The following is a 10,050-nucleotide window of genomic DNA, read 5'->3' on the forward strand; positions in this document are numbered from 1 at the left end:
ATTGAATGTTATCCCCTCTATTTACGAATTGTTTTGTGTGCATTGATTTACATTTAATATTATTAATATTAATATTTTAATTAATTGTTATCTTTAACCCTTTAGCTGTTAGGTGCATACGTCATACGTACCTGACAACGGTGGGATTTTACACATTCCCAGTGGCTACAGCCACCAGGATTGTGTGTAAAACTGACATACAGGCTCTTGCCTGTAAGATGGAAGCATTCAGGTGGATATGCTTTCCTACACCCGTGGTAATTGTGCCAGTGTGACAGTAAAAAACAAATGTTTTAAATTGTAAAAAAATAGTACAATAGTTTGTACGCACACAAATTCAAGGTTTGACATGTTGGGTATCATGTTGGGTATCTATTTACTTGGTACAAACTCATATTTTACCTTTGCGTTAATATCCTGTGACATAAAAAAATTGGAATTACTACTGTTTTATTCTCTAGGGTGAAGCAGACCGCGGAGCAGTGGTGAGCACCGCACATTGTAGAATGGACTGATCTGAGAAAAAGTTGTGATCAGATTGGAGGGGGCCGAGGTATGCACAGCTCTGCACCTATTCAGACCTCTCCTTTTGGCCCATTCCTGTGCAGATGTCACTCTCTGTGATAAGCTCTGTACAATTCCATAATGTGTGTGTTTATGTGATCTGTCATTACTGATCCAGGGTTCTCATCCTCCTCCTGAACCTTACTCCTCCCTCATCACTCCCCTATAATCAGCTGGCAGAAAGGTCTGATCTGTCCTACATGCTTCTTACAGGTGAAGAACATGACAGGTGTTCTAATCCCTCCCCACTCAAAACTAAGAAAAAGTTTGGACATTGTTGATGGGGAAAAATGAGCAACCTGTTGTGGAAGGAAAGAAAGTTGCAAATCTCTGGCCCACTTTAGCTCACCTGTCTCAGAATCTGATGAAGCCAACTGTGTACTGTGATTAAAGCTGAATTATGCCCCTTCTGTTGGTGTAGGCAACCTGGGGCCCTCCAGCTGTTGTGGAACTACATTTCCCATGAGGCATTGCAAGCCTGGCAGTTACAATCACTGCCATAGGCATGATGGAACTTGTAGTTTAGCAACAGCTGGAGGGCCCCATTTTGCCTACTCCTGATGTAGACCATTTACGTACCTCTCAGAGATGGCACCTACTCTGTCCTGCCTTAATGCTATAATATTGCTAAGATAATTCCTGTGCATACGTTGTTTGTGCTCTCCTCAGTCAGAGGAGCACTGAGCTCAGAGCTACTGTGACCAGGAAGGAGTACACATGTGCAGGGATTTGGAAGTGCAAGCAGTAATGCCAGGGATCACCCTAGCAATGTTCTAGCAACAAGGCACACAATATTAGCAATGTTTATCAATTTTCAGTAAAAATACACTACTATGAATTTAAAAGTAAGTTCCCACAAAAGGTGCTAAAGATACTAAATGAACTACATTACACTAATTGACTCTACACAAATCTGCTCCACCCTGCCCTAATCCTCTCCACCCAGCCCTAATCCACTCCACCCTGCCCTATAACCCAGCCCTAATCCACTCCATCCTGCCCTATAACCCAGCCCTAGTCCAGCTTGCTGTAGTCCACTCCACCCTGCTGTAGTCTGCTCCACCCTACCCTATAACCCTCCCGTAGTCCGCTCCACCCTGCCGTAGTCCGCTCCACCCTGCCTTAGTCTGCTTCACTTCGCCGTAGTCTGCTCCACCCTGTCGTTGTCTGCTCCACCCTGCCCTATAACCCAGCCCAAATCTACCCTGCCTTAATCCCCTCCACCCTGCCCTATAACCCAGCCATAATCCTCTCCACCCTGCTGTAACTCGCTCCACCGTGCCATATAACCTAGCCCTAATCCACTCCACCCTGCCCTATAACCCAGTCATAGTCCGCTCCACCCTGCTGTAGCCTGCTCCACCCTGCCATAGTAATGATAAACTAATTTGCCTTTTTTTTGCCCTTAATTCTTATCTTTAAGCCTTTTGTTATCCGGTCCATACATTGTGCAGACCTGACAACGGGGGGGGGGGGGGGATTTTACACACATTCCCACTTGCTAAAGCTACCAGGATTTATGTAAAACTGACAACCAGGCTCCTGCCTGTCAGATGGAAGAATTCGGGCAGATATGCTGCGGCCCGAATTGCTTCCCCACGCCTGTGGTAGCGCCCATGTGAAAATTGAAATAGTAAAAAAATAGTACAATAGTACAATAGTTTGTGTACACACAAATTCAAGGTTTGACATGCTGGGTATCTTTTTACTCAGTGCAAACTCATCTTTTATATTTTACCAAAAATGCTGTCATTTTATTGAGCTTGTTTTCCCAGAAATTAACTGTAGTGTATTTTTAACTGAAATTTTGTGTTTCATATTGCCTTTGAGGTACTACTGTTTTATTCTCTAGGGTGTCTGCTTTCAGACAATATATAATTATATAATATAATGTTTAACAAAGCCAAGATGGATAGGATACATAAGAAGTTTTTCTGCAAAAATGAAATCTTAAGGTTTGATAATAACTTGATGGGTGGTCCATGATGTGAGAGCAATAATAAATAAAATCAAAAATTTAGAGCTTTCTGGTCCATCATACAGATTGTCGGTCCTTTTGTTTTTATTTATTTTTATTTCTGAAATCCAAAGCAGAATGTGTGGATTGTGAAATTATGTGCCCCTTTTCCTTGTAAGTGCAGTGGGTATAAGCAGAAGAATATTTTGGATTTATGGACATTTATGGACATTTCAGCATGTCCGCAGGGTATTGTTATCATTTATTATAACACTGCCAGGAAAAAGTTGTCTTTTTGAAATATGAAACTGGAGTTCTTACACAAACAGCATGATAGAAAACAAGCCACTGTAATATATTTATGCAAGCTGGACCCAGTAATGAAGGGTTCATCCCAATATATCAGAGCTGTAGCTTTATGCAAAGGTGCTATTAGACAAAGTCACAGACATTATTTTGGTCAAATATTTAATTTTTAATGGTCCGATATTCTGAGCAGCAAATATACAGCTAACTAAATGTTTGTCTAATGAAAGGTTTAAAATATGAGCTTGTTTATTGTTTGTTTTTTGATTTTTTAGCTGTGCCCTATTTAATTTCACATTTATTTGGTCCATTCTTATCAGTGGGCTTTAGTGCACCACATACAACTCACATTCACACACACCCATTCCTTGGTGTATACCCATGGATGTAACATTACCCTCACCTTTTACACGTAATTATTCACACTCCCCTTCCCTTTTTTTCAGAATTGGGCGCCGCTTTGCAACATGTTTGCTCGCTCCTACGTGGTGGTGTGTTGGAGAGTTCCGGTATCCTCGGCTGACATTTTTTCCTCGTGTTCGATGCTTATGTTCTTGGTGGATGTTCTCTGCCTCAACCCCGGTTGAAGCTTTGTGACCCAGTCTACCGACTTAACCCTTTCCGAGAGTGGTGATCCACCAGCAGTTTTCCGCGAGTAATCTGAAGACAGGTGTTTCCTGTTTGCTTACTCCTTACCTACATATAGGGCCTTATATCCTAAGAGATGTTATATTGTCATTTTTTAGTTTTCCATGCATTCGATTCCTGATGATTGGTTGAAATCCAAGAAACGCGTTGAGTTAACAACCAATGGATGCTTCAAAAAATTTGTTATATTCCTAATTTTTTCATGTACTGACTTTTGTATTAATTGTACCAATTATGTATATTATTTGATTTTTTTTTCATATAAATTGTATCATGTCCAGCATTTAATCATATTAAATATTTTTATATGAATATATTATGTAAATCCCTTGTGATTACACTATTCAGTATATTATTGCATATTGATATTTTTAACACTATGGATCACCAATTTGACACTGTCTTTTACCAAATCTAATTTACTTCCTAATAAATAACCACCATCAACTTCTTAAACATATCTCATTTAAAGTCCCGTCTAATATTTTCTCTTTTTCCATATAAAGCAGGGATGGAAGCATGTCTTTGTTGTATCTGGGTTGGGACAGGTCACAAAACTCCTTTTTTCCATAAATACAGGGTGGAAGACACCCTTTCAAAAAGTGACCTGACCAACCCAATACATTAATAATCTTTAATTGTGTACATATGTGTCACCTTTTTGATTACTCTCAATCTTACATTACATTACATTACTGGCTTATTTATGCCTTCTTAAACTAATTACATTTATCAACCCCCATTCTCTGATTCAAGTGATTAAAATTATTGTTTACCAATATCCCTCCTAGTAATTTCTTTCCATATGGCTGTAAGAGGCTGGCTTTCCTGGTCTCAGTCATGGGGTTGCGATGCGCCCAATTCGCCGCCCCCCACCCATTTATGTCACATGATGGGGCGGGCTGTGACCTCAGCGCATTGACGTCATGGTTTCACGTCCCGCACGCAGTGACGGGAGACGCCTTGATGTGGGAAGATGTTATTTCTCTTATATTCACAGACCGACACAGCTCCTCTCTGTAACAAATGGGTTGTTAGCCTTATCACTAGGAGAATACTATGCATAGTTGTAATACAACACTCAGAACTCGTAGTTCCGCCCAGGGGTACGGCCCCTCAGGCTACAAACCCTCACCCTGCAAAGCAGCATCAGTTTTATTTTGCCTAGCAAAGGAGAAGGACCTAGGAACCCTGCGGGCCCATCGGCCTGTGCTTTTTTACGCAGAAGCTTGGGTTTTTGCACAAGATGAATGATCCTGTGATCTATTTTCAACAGCAGGCTGGGTGACAGGCTGGATACCCTTATCCTTGTAGTCTCCCCAGTCCGGCCGTTGAGCGTGTGCAGGTCGCAGCTACGGCTCGGCAGGCCACGGCATACCTCAGCTCCAGAGGTGGTCGTGAGCTTTTATGCTCCGGGCCGTACATATGACTGAGCTACTGATGTCTGCGTCATAGTATGCCAAGGCCAGTAGCCTACCCTGTACTGATCAGGAGTAGGTCTACAGTGGAATGTTTCCCAGCTGTTCAGGACTGGTAAGTACAGCTCTCCCTCTCCTGGCAGGGCTGAGCAGCAGGGCATTCCCTGGGAGGTTGATTCGGGGGTCCCTCACATCCCTCTCTTCTCTTCCCTGACCCTATCTTCCCTCCTCCCCTCACAGGGGGGGCTGCTGCATGTGGTACTGAGCAGTGTGTGTGTGTGTCCCTGAGGGCTCTCACCTGGGATAGGGGGCTGGCTGGCTGGTGGTGCCTGGATCCTGTGTGTTTAGCTACCGGGAGGTGCCTGTGCGGTCTGACTGTGTTTTCAGTAAAGCGATGTGTCTCTGCCACATTTTTGTCTCTGTCCCCCATGGAGCTGGCTGGCGGCCATTTTAGGTGTGGGTGAGGGCAGCATGTCTTCTGGGCTTGAAGCGGCCATTTTCTCAGTGCTTCCTATTCAGGACACTGACGGCCATCTTCTAGAAGCCTGAGCCCATTTCAGTGTTCTCCAGCAGAAGCTACATGTGCTCTCAGCTTCCTGTTTGTCGTTACTGGATGCCGGGCAGCCTTTCTGTGTAGTCTGAGCATGTTTTTTCAGATCGTTGTAACGATTGTTCTGACGAACTGCCATCGGCACAGTTTTGGTTTCCTCTGCTCCTGGGAGCACTAGGGGTCTACAGGCACTGCTGTGAACAGCGTGGAACTCCCCAGGGTGGTGAGTCTGACGGGTTAGAACCCCTGAGTCAATGGAAGAAAGGAGGGAGGGACTGTCGCTGTCCTAAGTCCCCTTCGGGTGGCAGACACGGTAGGGTCAGCATGGCTTCAGAAACTGGTGTTTCTTCCCCTGAAATCCAGGCAATTGCAACCAGGTCACCTGCGGACTGTGCAGTTCCCATGGACACTGTGACGGCGGTCCTCAATTAGTTTGTTGCCAATATGGAGGCGGTGCGTGGGAAGAAAGGTGCTAAAAAGTGGCCCCTGCCCCCCGTCCTCTGGGGAAAGCTCTGATGCAGACTCGGGTCCTGCTGAGGCCGGTGACCCCTGCTCTGTCTTTTCAGACGACGCTGACCAGGACCATTCGGACAGTGAGGATGAGTCCCCGTCTGGGTCTGGGTGGGACAAAGCGCTTGTTGGAGCACTTATCACAGCTCTGCGTGATACCCTGAAGATTCCCTCTACTGATGTACCAGTCCCTTTTGGGTCCCACAAGCCAGCACGTTCACCTAAGGTGTTCCCGTATCTGACTTATTTTAACAAGTTCATTTACAAGGAATCTGCTGACCAGGCATCCAAAAAAGCCCTGACGGATCTTCCTTTCCTTGGCGACCGGCTCTTTGGAGCCTCATTAGATGACATTATTAAAAATGCCACCGGTGGTAAGAGTACCCTACTCCCTCATGCCAGGAAGGCTAAGGAGCTACGCCGTAGGCAAGGGCCCTCTTTTTCCGCTCACAATTGGCTTTTTCGTCTGCCCGGAGCTTCGACAAAATGTCCCCAGCCCGACCAGACACCCACGGACAGTCAAAAACGTCCCTGGAACCACAAGCCTAACAAGCCTGCGAATAAAAGTGCTCCCGCATGAAGGTTTGCCCCCACCCATGTCTCGGGTGGGGGGTTGCCTTCAGGAGTATGCAGCCTGGTGGTCCTCCCGATTATCCGGCCAATGGGTCTGCGATCTGATTTCCACAGGCTACAAGATAGTTTCTCTCTTGGCCACCAAACAGATTCTTCCCCTCCAGCATACCCATATCCCCGGTTCGCTGGGAGGCCCTGTTGGGAGCAGTAAGGGATTTGCTGAATCGCGGGGTGATTGGTACATCCAGGGATACTACTCAAATCTGTTTGTGGTTCCCAAGAAGGAAGGGGTACATCCGATCTTGGACCTAAAAGCCCTCAATCACTTTGAGAAAGTGGAGAGGTTCAGAATGGAATCAGTTCGCTCAGTAGTTGCTGCACTCCACCAAGGGTACTCCCTGGCATCCTTAGACATCCAGGATGCATACCCGCACATACCCATATGCCTTCGGCATCAAAAATTTCTGTGATTTGCAGTCGGGGAAGCCCATTACCAGTTTGTGGCAGAATTAGAGGAGGATGTGGCGATCACCATGCAGACCCTGCAAGAATTGGGTGGCTGTTGAACCTCAAAAAGTCGGTGACAGTGCCGACCCAGCATCTGGAGTACCTAGGTTTGCTGTTGGACTCCAGGGAAGCGAGAGTTTTTCTCCCTTCAGACAAATTGCAGACTCTCAGATCCACGGTCAAACTGCTGATGAACCGCTTGCATTCGTCGCTCCGCTTTTGCATGCGAGTACTGGGGCTCTTGGTAGCCTCCTTCAAGGCAGTACCTTATGCCCAGTTCCACACTAGAGTCCTGCAGAAGGAGATTTTGACAAAATGGCACAAATCTCAGTTGTCCCTGGATTAACAGATCCAGGTGAGCCAGTCAGTCAGAGACTCACTGATCTGGTGGTTGAGGTCCCCGGTGATTCAGGCCGGAAAATCGTTCCTTTCTCTGAAATGGATGGTGATCACAACGGACGCCAGTCTATCAGGCTGGGGTGGAGTTATGGGGGTTCGGTTGGCTCAGGGCCTCTGGTCGATGGAAGAATCTGAGTTGGCGATCAATCTGCTCGAATTGAGAGCGATCAGGCTGTGCCTCTACACATGGTTGATGAGATTTCAAGGGCGTCCGATAAGGATACAGTCAGACTACGCCATGACTGTGGCATACGTCAATCACCAAGCGGGAACAAGAAGCTCAGCCGCTACACGGGAGGTCGCTCACATACTTCGGTGGGCAGAGCAACACGTACCGGCCCTGTTGGCCATTTACATCCCAGGAGTGGAGAACTGGCAAGTCGACAGATGCTGGACCCAGGAGAATGGGCATTGCATCCAGAGATATTCAGGTTGCTGTGCCTGAGGTGGGGCACACCAGATGTGGATCTACTGGCCTCCTGTCTCAATTGGAAGATGCCAAGATTCGTGTGCAGGACAAGAGATCCGTGGGCCGTTGCGTCAGATGCGCTGGTGGCTCCGTGGGATCAGTACCAGCTGATCTATGCTTTTCCTTTACTGAAACTGTTGCCACGTCTGATTCGCAGAGTGGAATCTGAGGGGATTCCAGTAATACTGCTTGCCCCAGATTGGCCTCAGCATCCTTGGTACGCAGACCTGGTGCATCTGGTGGCAGACGCTCCCTGGCGATTGCCGTTGCGAGAGGACCTCCTGTCTCAAGGTCCAATTCTCCATCCTGCTTTACCATCACTGGCTTTAACGGCATGGCTATTGAGAGCCAGGTGTCGAGGAACTGGGGTCTGTTGGACTCTTTGATTCCAACTATGTTGAGAGCACGGAAATCTTCTTCTCGGAAGATATACCATTGTACCTGGAAGGCCTACATCTCCATGTGTGAGGAGGAAGGATGGCATCTGCGCTCCTTTTCCATATCCAGGATCCTGCTGTTTCTCCAGCAAGGAGTTAACCAGAGATTTGCATTAAGCACCATCAAAGGGCAAATCTCAACCTTAGCTGTCTTTTTTTAATGACCCCTGGCATTGCACTCCTTAGTGAGTACCTTCGTTCAGGGGGGTGTGACACGAAGTCCCTCCTTTGCGTCTACCGTTACCCCCTTGGGATTTGAACCTGGTGTTATCTATGCTTTGTTCCGTTTGAAAATATCAGGGAGATTCCCCTGTTGACTCTTTCCCAGAAAGTGGTCTTTCTAGTGGCCATCACATCGGCCAGGAGGGTTTCGGAACTGGGGGCCTCGTCCTGCAAGTCGCCCTATCTGGTCATCCATAGGGATAAGGTGGTGTTTTGTCCGCAACCGTCCTTTCTACCGAAAGTGGCCTCCACTTTTAATATTAATGGGGACATTGTATTACCATCTCTGTGTCCTAAGCTGAAGCACCCGAAGGAGGTGGCCCTTCACACTCTTGACGTGGTTAGGGCTCTGAAGGTGTATTTGTCTGCCACAGCTCCCTTTCAGAAGTCAGACTCACTGTTTGTTTTGGTGACTGGTCCAAAGAAAGGCATGGCGGTCTCATCAGCCACCATTTCCAGGTGGATCAGACAGATTGTAGTACAAGCCTGCACCTTGAAGGGGCAGGTGCCCCCCTTACCGGTAACGGCCCACTCCACAAGGGCAATTGGAACATCTTGGGCCTTCCGACACCAAGCGTCGGTCGCTCAGGTGTGTAAGGCGGCGACCTGGTCATCTGTCCACACGTTTACCAAATTCTATAAGGTAGACGTCAGTGCATCGGCTGATGCCTGTTTTGGCCGAAAAGTTTTGCAGGCGGCCGTGTAGTTGCAATTGAATATGCAATAGATATTTTTTCCTGGTTTTTCGATAACTGTATGTTAATGCACTGTTGCATTACTTCCGCAGTTTGGTGTGGTCTTGGGGATCAATCCTGTTGAGGATACCCTGTTTTTTTGTGGTGGTTTTCCACGCACTGCTGTTTTTTTTGTGAGCTTAGTTTCACTAGTTCCCACTTGCCATGATGGATGAAGTTTTTATGCTGTTTTTCCCATCCCTTGTTTTGGCACTGCCTGGGGAGGTCCCATTTGTTACAGAGAGGAGCTGTGTCGGTCGGTGAATATAAGAGAAAATAGGATTTTTTGTACTCACCATAAAATCCTTTTCCTTGTAATTCAGTGACCGACGCAGCACCTGTCCCTCCTTTTATATTTACGTTATACTGCTTGTTGATGTACTGATGCTGCTTTGCAGGGTGGGGCTTTTTAGCCTGAGGGACCACCCCCCTGGGCAGAACTAAGAGTTCTGAGTGTTGTATTACAACTAGGCCTAGTATTCTCCTAGTGATAAGGCTAACAATCCATTTGTTACAGAGAGGAGTTGTGCCGGTGGGTGAATTGCAGAGAAAAGGATTTTACTGTGAGTACAAAAAAAAAAAAAATTTTTTTCAACCCGTGCTGCAGCGATGGGCAGGTGGGTGGGCACCCACCATGATCGGTGTATTGCGGAGGGATGTGCCCCCTTCCTCCTATATGCTGCCTTGACGCCTTCACATGACGCTGGCATGAACACGCCCTTTACCCAGGGTGTTTGGTGGCGGCCGATTGCCGGT

At 46.8% G+C, this 10,050-nt stretch overlaps 1 long non-coding RNA gene across 1 annotated transcript in view; it reads left to right on the top strand.

Annotated features, from left to right (window-relative positions):
• Positions 1-549, top strand: part of LOC143984482 (uncharacterized) — an 88,198-nt gene extending 87,649 nt beyond the window's left edge. Inside the window, exon 3 of the long non-coding RNA XR_013274880.1 lies at positions 462-549. This is a non-coding gene — a long non-coding RNA (uncharacterized LOC143984482). The remainder of the gene's footprint in view (positions 1-461) is intronic.
• Positions 550-10,050: the final 9,501 nt, after the last annotated feature.

The sequence above is a fragment of the Lithobates pipiens genome, unplaced genomic scaffold, assembly GCF_037356315.1.
Source record: "Lithobates pipiens isolate NorthernLeopardFrog02 unplaced genomic scaffold, aLitPip1_a1.2 Scaffold_16, whole genome shotgun sequence".
NCBI classification, from domain to species: Eukaryota; Metazoa; Chordata; class Amphibia; order Anura; family Ranidae; genus Lithobates; species Lithobates pipiens.